Genomic DNA, 17,939 nt, shown 5'->3' on the forward strand with positions numbered 1-17,939 from the left:
CCTACCTGGCAAGCGCAGGGTCTTGAGTTCAATCCCTAGTACTGAAAAGAAAAAAAAAACAAAACGAAACAAAACAAAACAAAACAAAAAAACAACAACAGAAAAAAAACATTGCAGAAAACATGATCAGATTTCTTAAAGATCTAAAAAAAATAGATATTCCTTTGATTGAGCAATTTTCTTCCTAGGTATCTTCTTGAAAAATGTAAAGACATACTACAGTGATTCAGGCATACCCATGTTTATAGTAGCATAATTCACAAAAGTTAAATCTTGGAAACAGCCTGTATGTCCATCAACCAACGAATGGGTAAAGAAAATGGAGAGGTTATACACAATGGAATACGACTCTGGCAGAGAGAAGGACAAATTTGAGTCATTTGTAGGAAAATGAACATACCCTGAAACAATAATACTAAGCAAAAGCAATTAGATCCATAAGCTTAAATATCACATGGTTGCTCTCATATGAAAAACCTAAAGTACAGAGAGAAAAATGAAAGATAGATAATGTGAAAAAATAGAGGGAGCGAAGGGTGGCTGGGGTGAGATCCGGCAAGGGGAGGGAAAGCAGGAGAAGGGGATGTTAAAAAGAATTCACATGTATTATGTTGTACCCAGTTATGACTTCTCACAGTGAATGTAATCATTTACACTGTATTACACTAATGCATTAGTAAATAAATAAAAGTAGCTTGGGCTGGGAATGTACTCTGTGGTAGCACACTGGCCTACAAGCACAAGGGCCTAGTCTTCAACCCTGACACCACAAACTAAAGATGCACTTGAAAATAAAATTAACTTACTACTTTACTTGTTCGTTGTCTGTTGCTCCTGTGGGGACACAGGCCTTGTGGCAGCCACCTAGGGTGCTTATGAAGGCACAGTCCTGGTTGGAATGGGTTGCTTGGATTTTGAACTCAATTAGGCCATTTTCTGCAAATTAGTAACAGGGTGCTCAAGACCATTTAGAAGTTTAAAAAAATTCAGCCTGAAGCCCTCAAGTCTGGGGAATTCCCCCAAGACCGATGAGTTCTTTTTATAACTGCCCTTATCAAACAGGACATAGGATGAGTGTTAAGTTAAAGGTTAATAGCCTCAGAATGTGTTAAATTGTAATAACGTAAAGCACAGTGATTCATGCTGATGTATAGGTACCTGAGACAATCAGCCCCTATATAATAGGTGATAATTAACTTTAGGCCCCACTGCCTGTTAATCCGTGTAGGAATGTAACTAATGATTTTGCTTTGTTAAAACTCAAAGAAAGTTCATCTGGATATTGTACTCAATCTATTCTCAAGTTAACCTGTGAATTGAGCCTGTATGCATTGCTAGGTCATAAATGATTAATTTTAAAATATGTACAGGTGCTAGGCAGAGTAGTTTGTGTTTAAAAACCCTGTTTTCTGTCCCTCGGTGGCTTCTCTGTCTTCTCTCCTGCGCAAGAAGTCACGAAGGCCCCGAGCTCGGTATTAAAAGCTCATTTTTAATTCTCAATTTGGAGTCTGGTCTGGCTTCTGTGTGAGAGCCCCTAATACTGGCCACCACCCTCTGTCCCTAGGCCGAGGCTGCAGCCCCTGGGTCCCCTCTCGCTCTCTGTTAGTTTGTGAGGACTGCCACAACGAAGTGCCTCAAAGTGGGTGCGCAAACGAACAGTTTCACAGCCCTAGAGACTGGGTGTCTGGAGTCAAAGTCTCACGGGGCCGGGCTTTATCCGCAGGCTCTATGGAGGCGTTGTCCTCGTTTCTTTCAGCTTCTGGCGCTTGCTGGTGGTCCCGGGTGTTGCCTGATTCACAGCTGCCCCACTTCCATCTCTGCCTAACATGTCACAGGCCTTTCCAGTTTGGTCCTTTTGGGAGGACACCAGTCACAGTGCATCAGATGTCCATCCCATTCCAGTATGATCTCAACTAATAATATCTGTAGTGAATCTATTAATCAAAAATGCTCACTTTTTAATATTTATTTATTTATTTATTTATTTATTTATTTATTTATTTATTTTGGTGGTATGGGGATTGAACTCAGGACCCTGTGCAGCACTTATTCTACTGAGCTATCTCCCTGCTCCCTTAAAATTTATTTTTTAGGTTTTTATATTTTGCAGTGTTGGGATGGACCCTAGGGGCCATGTACCCGTCAGCGCTACCAGCGAACCACACTGCTGTGCTAAAAAGACCACGATCTGGAGTAACGACAAATAGGACTTCAATAAATCTTCTGGAGGGAAAAAGAGTGAAGGAGCGGCGGCACAAGGTGAAAGGCGGTGGGCTGCGATCTGGGCCCACCAGGTGGCGCTGCAGGCCGGGACGTGCTCGGTCGGGCGGCCGCGCCGCTCTTGTACGTAGAGGGCCTGGAGGTGCGTGGGTGGAAGGGGCGAGTCTTGCGACCGACCGACAGGTTTCCGGTCTCTTGGAAACCGCACGCCTTCGTCCGGAGGTGTCGCGCCCGCGCTCCTGCGGAAGTCCTTGTTGTCGCTGTTTTCCTGGCTGCCGTCTGTCCAGTCTCCCGACCACCAGGCTTGCACTCATTTCTCGCCCACTGGTCTGGTTCTGTTGGCTCTCCTGGAGGGAGGAGACGGCGCTCGCGGTGTGGAGCTGAGCACTCGGGTGAGACTCCTCACTGAGCGTCTTGGTGGTGGGCGCCCGCCAGCTCCTCGCCTGTTTCCCACCCAGGAAGCGCTCTGGGCGCCTCCCTCCAGCCTCCCGCAAGCCTGCCTGTTTCCTCCGGGATCGGGTTCGGGACCGGGTTCGGGACCTGGATGGGGCGGAGGCGGAGCAGGACTGGGAGTTTCCCCGCTTGCTGGGGGCGCACGTTGCGGCTGGGAGCAACTGAAGCGGAAAGGTTTAATTCCCTTTAACCTTGGAAGGGTTGTTCGTTTTTCAGTGGATGCCTGGGAAGAGTGAAGTTGAGCATGTCATTGTGTGTGTGAGACGGCGATTTCCTTGCCGAGTTTGTGGGAGCAGCCAGAGGTGTAACTTCAGTCGGTCTCTTTCTTTAATGGTGGGATTTCGGCAAGTTCATCCTTTGAGAAAGCAAAAGCAGAACCTCTGTTAAGTTGCCACTTGAAGGGCCAGCCAAATAGCTCAGCGAATTAAAGCACCTGCACGTCGGCGCAGGGTCGGGGGGTTCGATCCCCAGGCCTGCCGTGCCGGCCTCGCCCAGGGCACGCTGAGATGGCAATTGAGACTGGGCATGGTGGCGCGTGCCGCCTGTAATCCCAGCTCTTGGGAGGCTGTAAACAGGCGGATCGCTACGAGTCCGATTTAGTAGCGAATAAATACCTTGTAGACCCTTCCCTAAAGAGGAAAAAAAAATGCCTTTCGGGGGGAAGGGCCCTGCTATGAAAGCTCGAAACCAGGATGGCGCCTTCCTGATTTTGTGCGCCCTTTTGTTACAGTTGAATGAGCCCAAAATAGTCCAGGTTCTTTTGTAGGAGGGGGCATCAATTGCTGAGTGTATAGCTAGCGCCTAGTGTGTAGTAAGTAGCTATCATTGTTGAAGGTCAGGCGAAAGGGGGAGAGAAGCCTATTAGAGCCTGAGACCGAAGTGTCTGCTGCAGGGATCTGCAGGAGCCACCAGGGACCAGGGCTCCACCAGAACCACATTTGGCACCGTGGGGTTGTCTCCAGACAGCAGCAGAGGATAAATTTACCATACAGGGTGTGAAATTGGCCTCCACCCATTACTGATTTTTAAACTGAAAACACAGTGTGGATCGTGCCTTAGTTACCTTCTCGTTGCTGAGATGCAGTATCTGACACAGCTTAGAGGACGAGAGGTGAATTTTGGCTCTCAGTCTGCAGAGGCTTCAGTTCTTGGCCAGCTGCCTCTGAGGCAGGGCGATTGGCGGAGGGGCTCTGCAGAGGAGAAACCGTCCACTGCAGGATGGCAGGGAAGCAGAGCTCAGAGCGGGAGGAGCAAGCGCCTCCAGGGCCATCCAGCAGCCTTCACCTCCTGACATCACACCTAGCTATAAACGCACCTGTGGACTGACCCGCTGATGAGCATCACAGACTCACGATCCAGTTCCTCCCAAAGCCCCATCTATGAGCACCTGAGGATTGGGGAGGACCTTAAGACATAAACTGTAACAGATTGCTTGTAATAATGATAATAATAATCCCTTGGGGCTGAGGGTATGGCTCAGGAGTTCAGTGCCTCCCTGTCAAGCACAAGGTCTTGAGTTTGATTCTTGATACCAAAAAAAAAAAAAAAAAAAAAATCAGGCAAGGTAGCTGCAGCAAGAAGCAAAAGGAAAAAAGAAGGACTTGAAAGCTCAAACTTCGCAGTGTCTGAGGTTGAGACACCACTGATTCAAGGTGCCTCCCATGGCTTCCTTCCTTAACCTGCAGTAAACTGGTGTCAGTAATCTGCAGCCTCTAGGGTCATCGACTTGTTTTATTTTGCACCTAGTTTAGTAAACTGGAAACATGAATAATCAGCATGGTGTTTGCAGTTGAATAGAGCGAAGAGAGTGGCTCACTTAGATCCTTTGTTTCTAACTATGCTAGTTTGACTAATTTATTCATTTTCCACTCCTCTAGAGTCAAAGATCAAGCTGCTGATCTCTGGGATAGAAACTTGGCCTGGACAATTCCACCTTGTCTCCCTAGTCCCTAGTATTTATTAAGTCCAGGAGTATGAAAGTCTGTCGTCCAGTAAAGCTTATTGTTTTATGCCAGTCATTAAAATGAATTTGCAGTAAGCATAAAGTTTTATCTTGCAGAAGAGCCATTCCAGTTCATAACCATTTTTGTTACAAAGATTCATTGCTGTAGGTGTTTAATTCTCACTTTTATTCTTTAGAATATTTTTATTGGTGAATTCCTAATTTTAATTTTGAGTTTTATTATACTAAGTGATGAGTACTTAACAGAAAAAAATTGAAAAGTATTGAATATTTACTATTTGCTTATTTTTTAAAAAGTATCAGAATTTTCAAGATCAACTGGTTTTTGATGTACAGTCTAAAAAATAAAAGAAATTCCTATATGAACTACGAAAATACTGGAGAAAAAACATACAAAAGAAAAAAATAATCCTTCAGTTATCACATCTAAGACAGTCTGGACACATCCCTACACTGCTCACGCATCCATGCATGCATATCCCTTATACCTACAGCACACAGGTTTTGCTTTCCTGGCCTATTTGTAGGACACACTTGACATCTTGCTGGTCTTCCTAGTTTGTCAGCATGTTCATATTATACAACATGCAGTTAACAAGAAAAGAAAATAAAGTATTCTTAATATGGGGGCCAGGGAGATGGCTCAGTGGAATAAGCACTTCCCTGGCAAGCATAAGGGCCTGAGTTCAATCCCTGGTTCCGCCAAAAAAAAAAAAAAAAAGAAAGAAAGAAAAAAAAGTAAATTCTTAATGTGTATTACTCATTTAGAGTAAACATGAACAATTTTACATCAGCTATGTACTTGCTTACAAACCCTAAAAGATTAGAAGTAAGTTCCTATATGAAATACAATGAAAGTTTTAGTAAAAGTAATCTTTGCTTCAGTTGTCTCATGCAATACAATCTTCACATAGAACTGCATGTTTCATGGCCACGTCTCAATTACTTGGACAGCTCATGTACTTAGCTTTCCTTCTGTGTGGCAGCTGGTTCTTGTCTCCTTTCTTATCTTCCTCCTTTGTCAGAAGCTTACTATATTGCACATTGTGCACTAAGCAATAAAATAAGATATTGATAAAGTATGAAATATGTAATGAGTACTTTGAGTAGACAGCAACATTTTCACGTCAGCTGTTCACCTGCTTACCTAAAAAATCACACGAGAAATAAAAACTTCTGTGAACTACAGTGTAAGTACAAACAAAAGTCTTCTACAGAAATCTTTGCTTCAGCTGTCACACCCAAGGCAGTCAAACCCTGGCCCCCGTATCTGCCTAAGCAGGTGCTTTTAATCTGCTGAACTATCTTTTTTTCTGGCGGAAGCAGGGATTGAACTCAGGATTTAGGCCCTTGTGCTTGCCAGGGAAGTGCTTATTCCACTGAGCCATCTTCCCGGCCCCCGCTGAGCTATCTTGGCCTTCTCTAATTATTTATACCACTTGCATCATAAGAAATTACGTTATTTTCTTACTTGTTATAGGAATGTAAGTTTCATAGAAGAAGGGCTTTGTCCTTTTTTTTTACAGGATGATCTGCTCCATACCTCTGAGAGACTGCTGCCTGGGGGTGGGCAGCACATGCTGTCAATTTAATGGTTTGTGCTTCTCTGGGCCCGCCCCTCAAGCCACTTGCAACTCCTCTGGTAGCGTCTGCCCCATGATCTACACAAGACTTTAGGGGGACAACTAGACACAAACCATAACAGTAGGTTTATACTTCAAATTAGGTATTGCTTTTGTTATTCTGGGTGTATTTTGCTTCCAAATGAGTTCTAGGTTTGCTTTTTTTAATTCTGTGAGTTATGCTGTTGTATTTCGATTAGGATTGCATTAAATCTGTATGAGTTTTAGAAGGATGACTTTTCATTATATTGGTTCTGCCTATTCATACAGGATACCATTTCATTTTCAGATATCCTCTTTAATTCCTGGGGTTTCCCCTAAGAAAGTGTTTCACCAAGCATTCTATTAAGGGACCATGTCATCACCAGGACTAGAATAATTCACACCACTCTTACAGTGCGCAGCATCTCCTGTTCTGCTCCAGTGGTGCATGTCTCCCTGGCTTCCTTTGGAGTCATTCTTTCTCACCATGTCTTCTTTGTAGATTTGCTACTCTACTCTTTTATTTTGGGCTGGGGTATGTGTGATTTGCCTTCTCTTTCTGTGGTGGGCTTTGTGTTTTTCCTTTCTTTGCAGGTTCCAATCTTTCCTTCAGATCCTTCTTTGTTTCCTTGGAACCATCTCCCTCCTTCCTCTCTTACTGAAATTGTTATTTGCCAGTGTCTATTCTAAATCTTGGAGAGATTGATTTGTTGCATCTTACTGCTTTGCCATCTTCTCAGGAGTCATCTTTTGATTTTTGGTTATCTGTTACATGGTGTTTTTTCTTTCCCCATCTTTTAAAAGCATGTCTTGTATTTAAGGGGGATTTCTTGTAGACAGCATATAGTTGGGGGTTTTTTGGTTTGTTTGTTTTAAAATATTGTCCGTGGGTAAGCTTATAGCTCAGTAGTGGAACATTTGCCAGAATGTATGAGGCCCTGGGTTTGTTCCTCAGAACCACAGCTGCCAGGGAGGCTCTTTAGACAGCCTGTCTTTAATTAATAAGGTTAAACTGTTTATCATCAACACATGTTTTAAAATAGATTATCTAAGTTGTTTGTAGTCATTTGTTTTTTACTTTTAGTCTTTTTATTGATTCTATAGTCAATTATAATAATTGTACTTCTGATTTTATTTGTTCATCTTTTTGTTCATCTAATTTTGTTGATCATCTTTTTTTTTTTTTTTTTGAACCTGGGATTGAACTCAGGCCCTTGTGCTTGCCAGGCAAACGCTTATTCTACTAAACCGTCTCCTCGGCGCCCTTGTTAATCTTTTTGAAGAACCAACTTTTGTTTTGTTAATTTTTTTTGATATTTTCCTGTTCTTAGATTCCTTCCTACTGTAGTCTTTATTTTCTTTCCTGTTGTTTGCTTTATGGTTAGCTTGTTAGTAGTTCATTAATTTGTAAAGACATAGTCTTGATTTGTTTTTAAGTGTATTTTTTTTTTTTTACTATTTGTATGATACTGGGGATTGACCCCAGGGAGCACTAAGATGCACACCGCCAGGTCATTTTATATGTTGTTTTAAAAACTTGACACAGAACCTGTATAGGTTGCTCAATTGGTCTCAAGCTTGGGATCATACTGATTCTGATTCTTGTGGCTGGATTTATAGATGTATATGAGTATGCCTTTTTTTTGTATGTATTTAGTACAGAGTCTCACTACACAGATCAAACTTAGTGATCCTTCCTGTTTTTCAGCCTCTCAAGTGCTGGGATTACAGGCTCGCACCACCATGCCCAATCTCAGTTGCCTTCTCTGCATACCTGTGGGCAGCACAGCAGGCTGGGGATTTAACCCCTGGCCGTTGTGTTTGCTTAGGCAGGCACTTTAATCTGCTGAGCTGTCTGGGGGACCCCAAGTATGCCTTTTTTTTTTGGCGGTACTGGGGATTGAACTCAAAACCCTGTGCTTGCCAGGCAAGCACTTATTCTACTGAGCTATCTCCCTGGCCCTAAGTATGCCTTTTTTAATGTAAGAACTTTTAAGTACAAATTTTCCCTCAAGCACTACTTTCATCCTGTCACATAAATGATGATGTATGATATTTCCACTTTTTTTTTTTTTTTTTACCCAGTGTGTTTTAGTACAGAGACTATAGGGTCTCGCTACACAGATTGGATTTGTAGTGATCCTTCTGTTTTGAGCCTCCCAAGTGCTGGGATTACATGCCATCAAACCCATTCTCAATCCCTGTCTCAGTGTGCCCCAGGGGTGGGGTTGGCAGGGCATTCCAGTCCCTGCACCTGCCTAAGCAGGCACTTTAGTCTGCTAAGCTATTTGGCCACCCCAGTACTTCCACTTTAATTAATTCCCTAAGTATTTTCTAATTCTACTTGGGGTTTATTTTTTGATCCTTTTTTATTTATTTATTTTTAAAATTTTTTTATTTTAGGGAAGAGTCTACAGGGTGTTTAAGGTCTCACTACTAGATCGGACTCATAGTGATCTACCTGTTTACAGCCTCCCAAGAGCTGGGATTACAGGTGCATGCCACCACTCCCATGTTTATTTTTTGATCCTTTGATTGTTCAAGATTGTGCTGTGTAGTTTCCACAAGTTTATGAATTTTCTATGATTATTGATTCCTAACCCACTTCATGGTACTATAGTCAGACAGCATACATTGTATGTCTTTTAATATCTGATAAGATGTGATTTGTGGCCTAACATACAGTCTCATGAAGAATGCTCTGTGTACACTTGAAAGTAATGTATATGGGGCTGGAGAGATGGCTCAGTGGTCTAAAGCACCTACTTGGAACAAGCTTGACAAAGCATAGGGACCGCAGTTCGAACCCCAGCACCACATGCCAGCCAGCCCTGCCCCCTGGCGGGCTGAGCTGGCCACACACACACACACACACACACACACTAAATAAATGTTAAAATTAAAAAAAAAAAAAAAAAGTAATGTATGTTTTATGAATGTTTGGTAGAGTTCCCTGGACATGGCTGTTAGGTTTGGTTGGTTGTTACAGTTCTCTTATTTCCTTGTTGACCTTTCTGATAGGTCTATCCATTATTGAGAGTGTGGTATTAAAGTTTTCAGTGATTTCATGATAGAACTATTTCATCGTTAAATTTTTTAATTTTGGTGTGGTCTGTTAATTAGATGCATAAGTATCTATCTTCTTGCAGCACTGAATTTTTTGTTAGTATTTAGTGTTCATTTTCTCTTGTAGCTTTTTCAATTTAAATATTATTTTGTTTGATAAGGTATAGCCATATTCTACTTATGCTACTATTTACTTTTTTTGTCTTTTTAAAAATTTTTTTTTTATTTTTTGAGGAACCGGGGATTGAACTCAGGCCCTTACACTTGCCAGGCAACATTTACTCTTTGAATCATGTTACTTTCATGTGGTTAGATTATTTTTCTTTTTTGTTTTAGAAGTACTAGAGGTTGAACTCAGAGAACACTTAGTATACATCAGCAATCCTCCCCTTTTTAAAACTTTAGAGACAGGGTGTAGCTAAGTTACCATGCTATACTTGTAATCCTTTTTTGTATTTTTTAGGGAGGGTCTACAAGGTGTTCAGGGTCTCACTAATAGCTGGACTCAAAGTGATCCACCTGTTTACAGCCTCCCAAGAGCTGGGATTACAGACATGCCACCATGCCCAGTCTCAGTTGCCGACTCAGTGGCATGGCAGGCCTGAGGATTGAACCCCTAGCCCCTGCGTCTGCTTGCAGGTGCTTTAATCCACTGAGCTCTTTGGCCAGCTATGGAACTTGTAATCTTTTGCCTCAGTCTCCTTTCTTGGTAGCTGGGTTTACAGTTGTAGATCACCGTGCTGGGGTGTGTGTATGTGTGTGTGAGAATTCATTTTGCTAACATCTGTCTTTTGATTAGAGAATTTTATCCTATTTACATGTGTAGTAATTATTATTGAGGACGGGTCCCTGGTGTCTGTAATCCTAGTTCTGGGAAGGCTGAGGCTGGAGGATCATGAGTATAGATAGCCAGGACTATGTAGTGTTTTCAAGACCAATATAGAATGTATGAGAGCCTGTAATATTTTTGAAGCAATTGTGGATAAGGAGAAACTTAAATCTTTTCACTGTTATATATGCCTCATAGTATTTTTGTCTTTCATTTCCTGTGTTACTATTTGTTTTTATTTATTTTTTAATAGGGATCTATTTAAATTTCCTTCCCACTTTTTTGTGTAAATTCTATAGCTATTTTAATTATGAAGTTGGGGAGAGGTAAAGAGATCGTTTATTGCTTGGTGCAGGAAGGCTGCTGAAGAAAAGCAAGGATCCTCGGGGAGTTGGGGCAGGAGGTTTATTGTGTTGGACTAGAGGTGGCATTCCTATTTGCAGTATAGTGTTGCAGCAGGCACTGACTGTAGAAGGTTTGGCATATGCACAAAAACAAAAGCTCAAGGTAAACTAGGGGGAAGAAAACAGAAGTCAGTCTAAGAGTGGCTCATTGTTGGTCTTGGATCCCCAAGCCATGCTGATGCGCTACCCTGCTGACCTGGCAGACTGTTACATGGGTCCTGTCTTTTTGTTGTTGAAAAAGAGTAATGATTCTCTAACTACTTCTTGTAGACAGGAGGCACCATGGTAAGGGCTGGTGTCGTTGTCAGGATAATGAGTCAGGCCCAAGTGGAAGCTGCTGCCAGGGTTCTCAGCCAGGACAAAAAGCTTGGTGGTGAAAGCTTGTATCATGGATTGGAGAAAACTCAAAAAAAGGTTAAAAATACAAGGTGTTATGAGCAGCAAGAGAATGATCATGGTGAGAGGACCTAGAATAGGAAGGAGGATAAGGGCCAATTGTCCCCACGTGGGCCACCAGGAGGACCAGGAAAAATTGACACCCTCCTTTTGCTTACGGATGATGAAGTCTTGGAGTTTCTGTACATTATCCATAACAGTACTTGACTGGTTAACAAAGTAACAATGTTCTTTTCCCAGCATGGCACAGGTGCATCCTTTTTAGCTGTTGGGCTGTTGAGAGCTTGGCAATTTTGGAGAATCACAGCTATCAATAAGTTGATTTGAGTTTGGAGAATGGAGATGGACCCTGAGACGTCCCTGACAGCATTAGCAACATCAGTGGACAATTTAAAGCAAAAGTGATAGCTGTTCTGATGCCTCCTACTCCCAGGCCAAGGATTGAGAAGAGGCCTGTGCCTGCCAGGACTGGGATGAACTGTATTGTCCTATAGGATCTTGCATGATTTTGAGGCAGAATTTTAAGGTCTGTTAAGATTTGAGCCTCTGTGTGATGTAAGTCTTCTGGACAGACAGCCCAGAGCCTAGCCGCAAATTCCAGAAATGGCAGCAGGTAAAGTATCAGGAACCAGACAGGAAAGCAATGTATGAGGTTACTTGGGAATTTTAGGGATATTTGTAGGTAGGTCGGGGAGAGAAGGTGCAGTGACCAATCTGGGAGTGAGAGTTTGAGGTTAGAGGTATGGGGATTAGTAGGATACCACTTTGCCTGTGTAATGTTGGACCAGGAAGGAATGCCAAAGATCTGGACCACTGTTTCTGTTGTGGAGATGACCAAATGAGGGCCTGTCCACTTATGCTTCAGTCCTATAGGCTTAGAAGATTTGAAAGTTACCTGTTGGTTGTGGAAGGCAGAGGTCAGCATGTTGTCTTAAAAGGTATAGGAGAAAGAAGAGAGTTGGGATATAGTCAGCGATCAGAGGAAGGTTTTGTGAGATAAAAAAGTTGTGAAGCAGGAATGGTCTACCATATATAAGCTCAAAGAGACTTAGAAAAATGGGTGCCCTGAGTCCAGTTAGAGCTAAGGGAGGGAACTGAGGCCAGGGTAAGTGTAGTTCTAGAATGTGTTCTATGAGGTGGTATGTGTGGATACCAAGTAATGTTTAGACTTGAGGATCTCTGCAGGGTAATCTGAGAGAGAAAAGCTAGTCCATTGTCTTACTGGGTGGATGGGGGATAATGTCTTGTGTAAGAGCTTTACGAACTATGTCTGCAGTCTTTCAGGTGGTGGGAAAGGCCCCTATCCATCCTGAGAAAAGGCATACAAAGTTAAGATATTTATAGGTCTTATGATGAGGCATGTATGTGAAATCTCATAGTCCTTGCCTGCAGTATGTCCACAAAGTTGGTGGGTTTGGAAAGGAGGTGGTGTTCCTGAGGAGAGCTTTTGGCACAGACAAGGCAACTTTGGGTCACTTGGCAAATAATGGTTTATAGGCATGATGGGTAGTGATTGGAGTTAAAAGTTTATATAGAGCTTGGGTGACCGCAGGAATCTAATTGTGTGAGTAGTGATGGTTAAAGCCTATTGAACTGGGAGAAGAAGCTCTGACCATAGAAAATCTATCCCTGAGTTTTGATTATAGTTCAATTTGTGGAGTAATTGATGTTGAGGATGAGGGTTGTGTTTGTGATGGGGGTGCCTTGAGTGCTGATTTGTCTTTCTTGGCTGATGGCAGCATGGCAAGGAAGGACACTGAATGTGTACTTGGAGTCTGTATAGGTATTTAGGATTTTGTCTTTGGCTAGTGTGAGGGCCTATGTCAGAGTGGTAAATTCTGCCTTTTGTGAAGAGTCTCCAGTGGCAGTGGACTTGTGTCTTATTCTAGACCTGCTGACTATGGCATAGACTGGCCCTTTCGAGTATCTGTGTTGGTTGAGCTGCCATCTATAAACCATGTGTCAGGCTGTAGGGAGAGGAGTGCTATTAATATGGGGGAAGGATGTAGGCATCATCTCTAGGACTTCAGTTGTGATCAGGAGCCTCATCAGAGGTGAGGAGTAAGGTGGCCGGGTTGAGGGGCTTCCTGCTTTGGAGATCATGATGGAAGGGTTCTTTGTGAGCAACATGTGGAACAGGTGTAAGAAAGAAGGAGTCATTAGGGCAGGCAGTATCTTGTGTCAGATGCGTTCATTAAGACAATGCGGTTTGTGTCTGCATTTGACTGCCCCAGAGTGAACTTTTTGCCTCTTGTGTTAGTGTGGCTGCTGCTACAAAGGCCCAGAGTTAGGGGGACTATTCATGTACTGTGCTGTCTATTTTGGTAGATGTGCAATTTCTTGAAATGAAGGTCCCTTTTTATATCCTAGGACTACTATCACATTATGATTTTAAGAGGTCGTCTATCAAATAAACGGTTGGGTTGAGTTTGGGAAAGTGAGAGCTGGGGCCTTTAAAAGGGCCTCTTTGTAGCTAGCAAAAGGAAGAATGTATAGGAGTAGTAAGGTCAAGAGGTTCTGACAAGAAGCCCTTGGATGCATTATAGAGGTTGAGCCAGGGAAGCAAAGTTAGGAATACAAAAGTGAAAGGAGTGACGTAGACCAAGGAAAGGCAGGACTTGTTTTCTAATAGGCACTTGAAAGTTGCAAAGGAGGGATCAATAGTGATTTAGCAAGTAGTGGGAGTAAGGGTAAGTCCTAGATATATGACCTTTGGTGAAACTATTTGAGCTTTGACAGGAAAAGCCCTGTGTCCACAACATGAGAGAGAGTTGAGAAGAGTAACTATGTTGGATAGCTAGAGCATGGAAGGGGGAACAGAGAAGAAGAGTGTATATATTGGAGGAGAGTGCTATGTTTGAGATTGAGGGTTACCAAGTCAGTAATCAGTGACTTAAAAAGCAAGGACTATCCCTAAATCCCTGATGCAGGACTGTCCATGTGAGCTATAGGGAATGGAGAATGTCTGGATCTATCCACGAGAAGGTGAAGAGGTGGTGACAATCACAGTGTAAGGGGATAGTGAAGAAGGCATCTTTGAGGTCCAGGACCATAAAGTGGGGGTGGAGGGAGACATATGAGACAGCATGGTGTAGGGGTTTGGCACCACTGGGTGGATTGGTATAACCACATTGTTGAAACTGCCAAAGGTTGTCTTTTTTTTTTGACCTGGGAATCAAACTCGGGGTGTAACCACATTATTTATAGCCCTGAGATCTTGAACCAAAGGAGGTTTGAGTACAAAAAGAATAGAGGTATTGTAAGGGGGATGGGAAGTTTTAAGAAAACTACTGGCTAGAAGATGTTTATGGGTTTAAATTCTCATTGGTGTTTGGGGGCTATTGGATATTGAGGAATGAAGGGAAAGGCCGAGGGATCCCTAAGGTGAACTAGCACAGGGATAGCGTGTGCGGCACGAATGGGAACAGAAGTGTCCCAAACTGGATTGGCAAAGGAAGAAAGAAGGGGTGAACTGGCAGTGCGCAGAGGTTGATTTAGGACTGGAGGGAGGACAAGTGCCCTGGGAAGAGAGAAGGTGAAAAGAGTTTTTGGAGGAGATTGCTACCAAAAGGAGTGTGGGGCAAGTTGGGATGACAAGAAAACTATGAGTAAAGAAAAGTATGTGGGCTTCCACAGGAGGCCTACACGCTGCCATCGCTGCCGCCCTCATGTCTTTAGTGATCCCTGAGAAGTTCCAGCACATTTTACGAGTACTCAACACCAACATCGATGGGCGATGGAAAATAGCCTTTGCCGTCACTGCCATTAAGAGTGTGGGGTGGAGGTACACTCATATGGTGTTGATGAAAGCAGACATTGACCTGACCAAGAGGGCTGGAGAGCTCACTGAGGATGAGGTAGAGCGCATGATCACTATTATACAGAATCCTCACCAGTACGAGATCCCAGACTGGTTTCTGAACAGGCAGAAGGATGGGAAATACAGCCAGATTCTAGCCAACGGTCTGGACAGCAAACTTCAGGAAAACCTGGAGCGACTGAAAAAGATCTGAGCCGACAGGGGCCTGCGTGACTTCTGGGGTTTGTGAGTTTGAGGCCAGCACACCAAAACCACTGGATGCCGTGGCCACACTGTGGGTGTGTCCAAGAAGAAATGAGGTGGCTGGGGAGATGGCTCAGTGGAATAAGTGCTTCCCTGGCAAGCGCAAGGGCCTGAGTTCAATCCCCTGCTCTGGCCAAAAAAGTAAAAAAAAAAAGAATAGCTTATTAGGGGCCTGAGAGATGGCTCAGTAGAATAAACTTGCCTGGCAAGTGCAAGGGCTCGAGTTCAATCCCTGGTTCCACAAAAAAAGAAAAAGAAGAAGAGGCTGTAAGCTTGCTCCGACAATAAATAGTATATATACTTGCCAAAAAAAAAAAAAAAAAAAAAGTATATGGAATCCACTGGGGAGGTGTTGTGTCAGTTGGCCATCAGCTCCCACAATGAACCTAGCTCAAGTGCAGCAGCCTGAAAACTCAGGAAGAACACTAGATGGTGGCTCTTTGTCAATAAGAGAAGAGTGTCCTATTTGAGATGTCCAGCAAGACTTGGGGCTCAAAGACACCTCAATGAGGGCAATGGACCCTGAGCCCTGTCAGTTCTCTTCAGCAGTGAGCAGGTCAGTTAGGGATGAGTCTGGCACTTGTGGTGAGATCTCCTGTGAAGGTACTTCCAGTGAGCCTCAGGCTTGCAGATGGGATAAGGTCCTGGTGGTGGCCACAGGTTGGGGCGGGCTCCTCGTGCCCAGGGATCTCCTTTGCCACTCTTGAACCATGCTGCAGGAGGGACTCTGGTGGCACCATGTTGTCTTAAGTTTGGCTTTGTCAGGAGCCCCAAGCACTGCAGCCAAGAACTGACATTTATGTCTAGCATGCTGTTCTTTACCCTGTTTTAATGGTTCTCTATTGTTAAAGACATGGAAAACCAGATTAAATAGGTCTTCCTGTGGGATCTGTGGGCCAAGATCTGTCTTCTTTTAGTTTAGCACAAATGTCAGGAGCAGATTGGGCAATAAAATGGTAGTTATTCATAAGGGTCAGTCCTTGAGGGGACTGATGGGTCAACATTAGTGTATTTGATTAAGGTGTCAGGTGAAAAGAATTCAGTGGGGTTTTCATCAGGGCACTGCGTTCATAGAGTTTCTGGTAATGGGTGTCCTTGTGTGAAATTTTTCTAAATCTTGCAATCAGGCAGCCAACCATAGTTTCCATGCAGGCTGAACCATTGGACCCCTGCTAGTCCCAGTAAGGATCAGTGTCTGGAACTACAGTTGTGCCTGCAGAGCGGTTAGGGTCATTGTGGTGTCTCTGGTCTGCTTCTGCCTGAACAGCCTGCCAGAGCTGGATCTTTTGCTGGGAGGACAAGGTAGAGGTGAGGATAACATAGATCTTTAAAGTGGAGATCATAGGAATTAATGATGAATTGGAGCTCCTTTATTTAGGGAGGATCAGCAGTGAAGGAGCCTAACCAATGAGAAATCTGGACTAGATCAGAGAGTATAAAAGGGACATGAATGTGAGCCAGCCCCTCAGGACCAGCCTGTTCCCATGGGCGGGGGCAGTGGGGGGAGAAGGGACTGGGGCAGAGAAAACAGTAGCTGAGTCCAAGAGGGTGAAGAAAAATTGGCTGCAAGATGGCAGGCATGGGCAGGGTGAGACCAAGTATGGTGTGTGAGAGGAGAAAATGGCAACAGAGGTGACTGAGAGATCTGCTGAGGAGATTGAAGAGGCTGGGCTTGAGGGTTTTGTGAAGGAGGAGTGAAAGTAGGGGCAACATCATTGAGAGAGTCTGGAGAGGGGTTTATCCTCTATTGAGCAAGAGCTAAATTGAGATAATCATAGTTTACCATTCAAACTTTATCCTAGAGGTTGCAAGCTTTCAAGATTTCAGAATTCTAAAAGTTAAGTTGAACAGATCTTACTACTGCAGTTGTCCAGATAGGGAGATAGAAGACTTGTACTTCCTAGTCTACTATTGTCTCAGCGTCTTCCTGTGGCTCCATTTTTTCTTTTTTCCTTTGAGATAGGTTCTTGTATATTTTCCAGGCTGGCCTTGAACTCCCAGCCTCCCAAATGCTGGGATTACAGGTGTGTACCACAAGACCCAGATATCCCTTGTTTTACTGCAGTTCATTTGTTTTACTACAGTGCTAGGTATTAAACCCAGGGCCTTCTATGTTAGGCAACCCATCTACTACCTATCTACATTACTGATCTATCTTCAGTTTCCATAAGTATCCTGTGATTATTTCCATGCTTCGTTTGAATCAACCCAGTGGTTTTCATTTTAAAATTTTGTTAGCTAGATGTAGTCAGCCACCCTTATAATCCCAGCACTGAAGGGGCTAAGACAAGAGGATTGCAGAGCCTGACGTGAGTTTAGGCTATGTAGTGAATTCAAGGTCATCTGAAGCATATGGTAAGGAACTGTCTCAGAAACCAAAACATTGTGCTGATATTGTCTGGATATTATTTCACACATATCTCTTGTACTTTCAGTAACTTTATGAAGAAAAACAATATTTAATATATTAGGTTACTCTTGTATTAGCCTGATTTGAAATGGTTTTCTTTTTTCTCTCTTTAAAATAACACAAAACAAAAAACTTGTATTTGCCCTTTTCAGGGTGTTGTTGTTTTTTTTTTTTTTTGTAATTATATATGCTCTGATTTAATTTTTCCCATAATTTTATTGATAAATAGCAATGAGACAGTTTCAAATCAAATTGGTAGGACAGTTTCAGTAATTAACACATTGCATACATTCTTCTAGTGGTTAATTGCTGTACAAGATGCAGACTTGATATCCTATTTACAAACACCTTTAGAACAAATCACTCTATTCATTAAGAGAATGTAACTATATATCTATCCTAACCACTTTGAATACGCAGATACAAAATGGGCATACATCTGTATACCTTTTTTTTTGTTAAGTTCCGTTATTTGAATATTAGAGGTGTGTAAACTCAGCAAAATATTCTAAAACAGTCCAGTAGCCCATA

The 17,939-nt window shown here is 43.0% G+C and overlaps 2 pseudogenes; both read left to right on the plus strand.

The window, feature by feature from the left end:
- The first annotated feature begins 2,429 nt into the window (after positions 1 to 2,429).
- The window catches only part of LOC111816337, a 19,924-nt pseudogene continuing 4,414 nt past the window's right edge, over positions 2,430 to 17,939 (plus strand).
- Positions 14,604 to 15,053, plus strand: LOC101564564 (annotated as a pseudogene).

This window comes from Octodon degus, unplaced genomic scaffold, assembly GCF_000260255.1.
Source record: "Octodon degus isolate 3935 unplaced genomic scaffold, OctDeg1.0 scaffold00030, whole genome shotgun sequence".
Lineage (NCBI taxonomy): Eukaryota > Metazoa > Chordata > Mammalia > Rodentia > Octodontidae > Octodon > Octodon degus.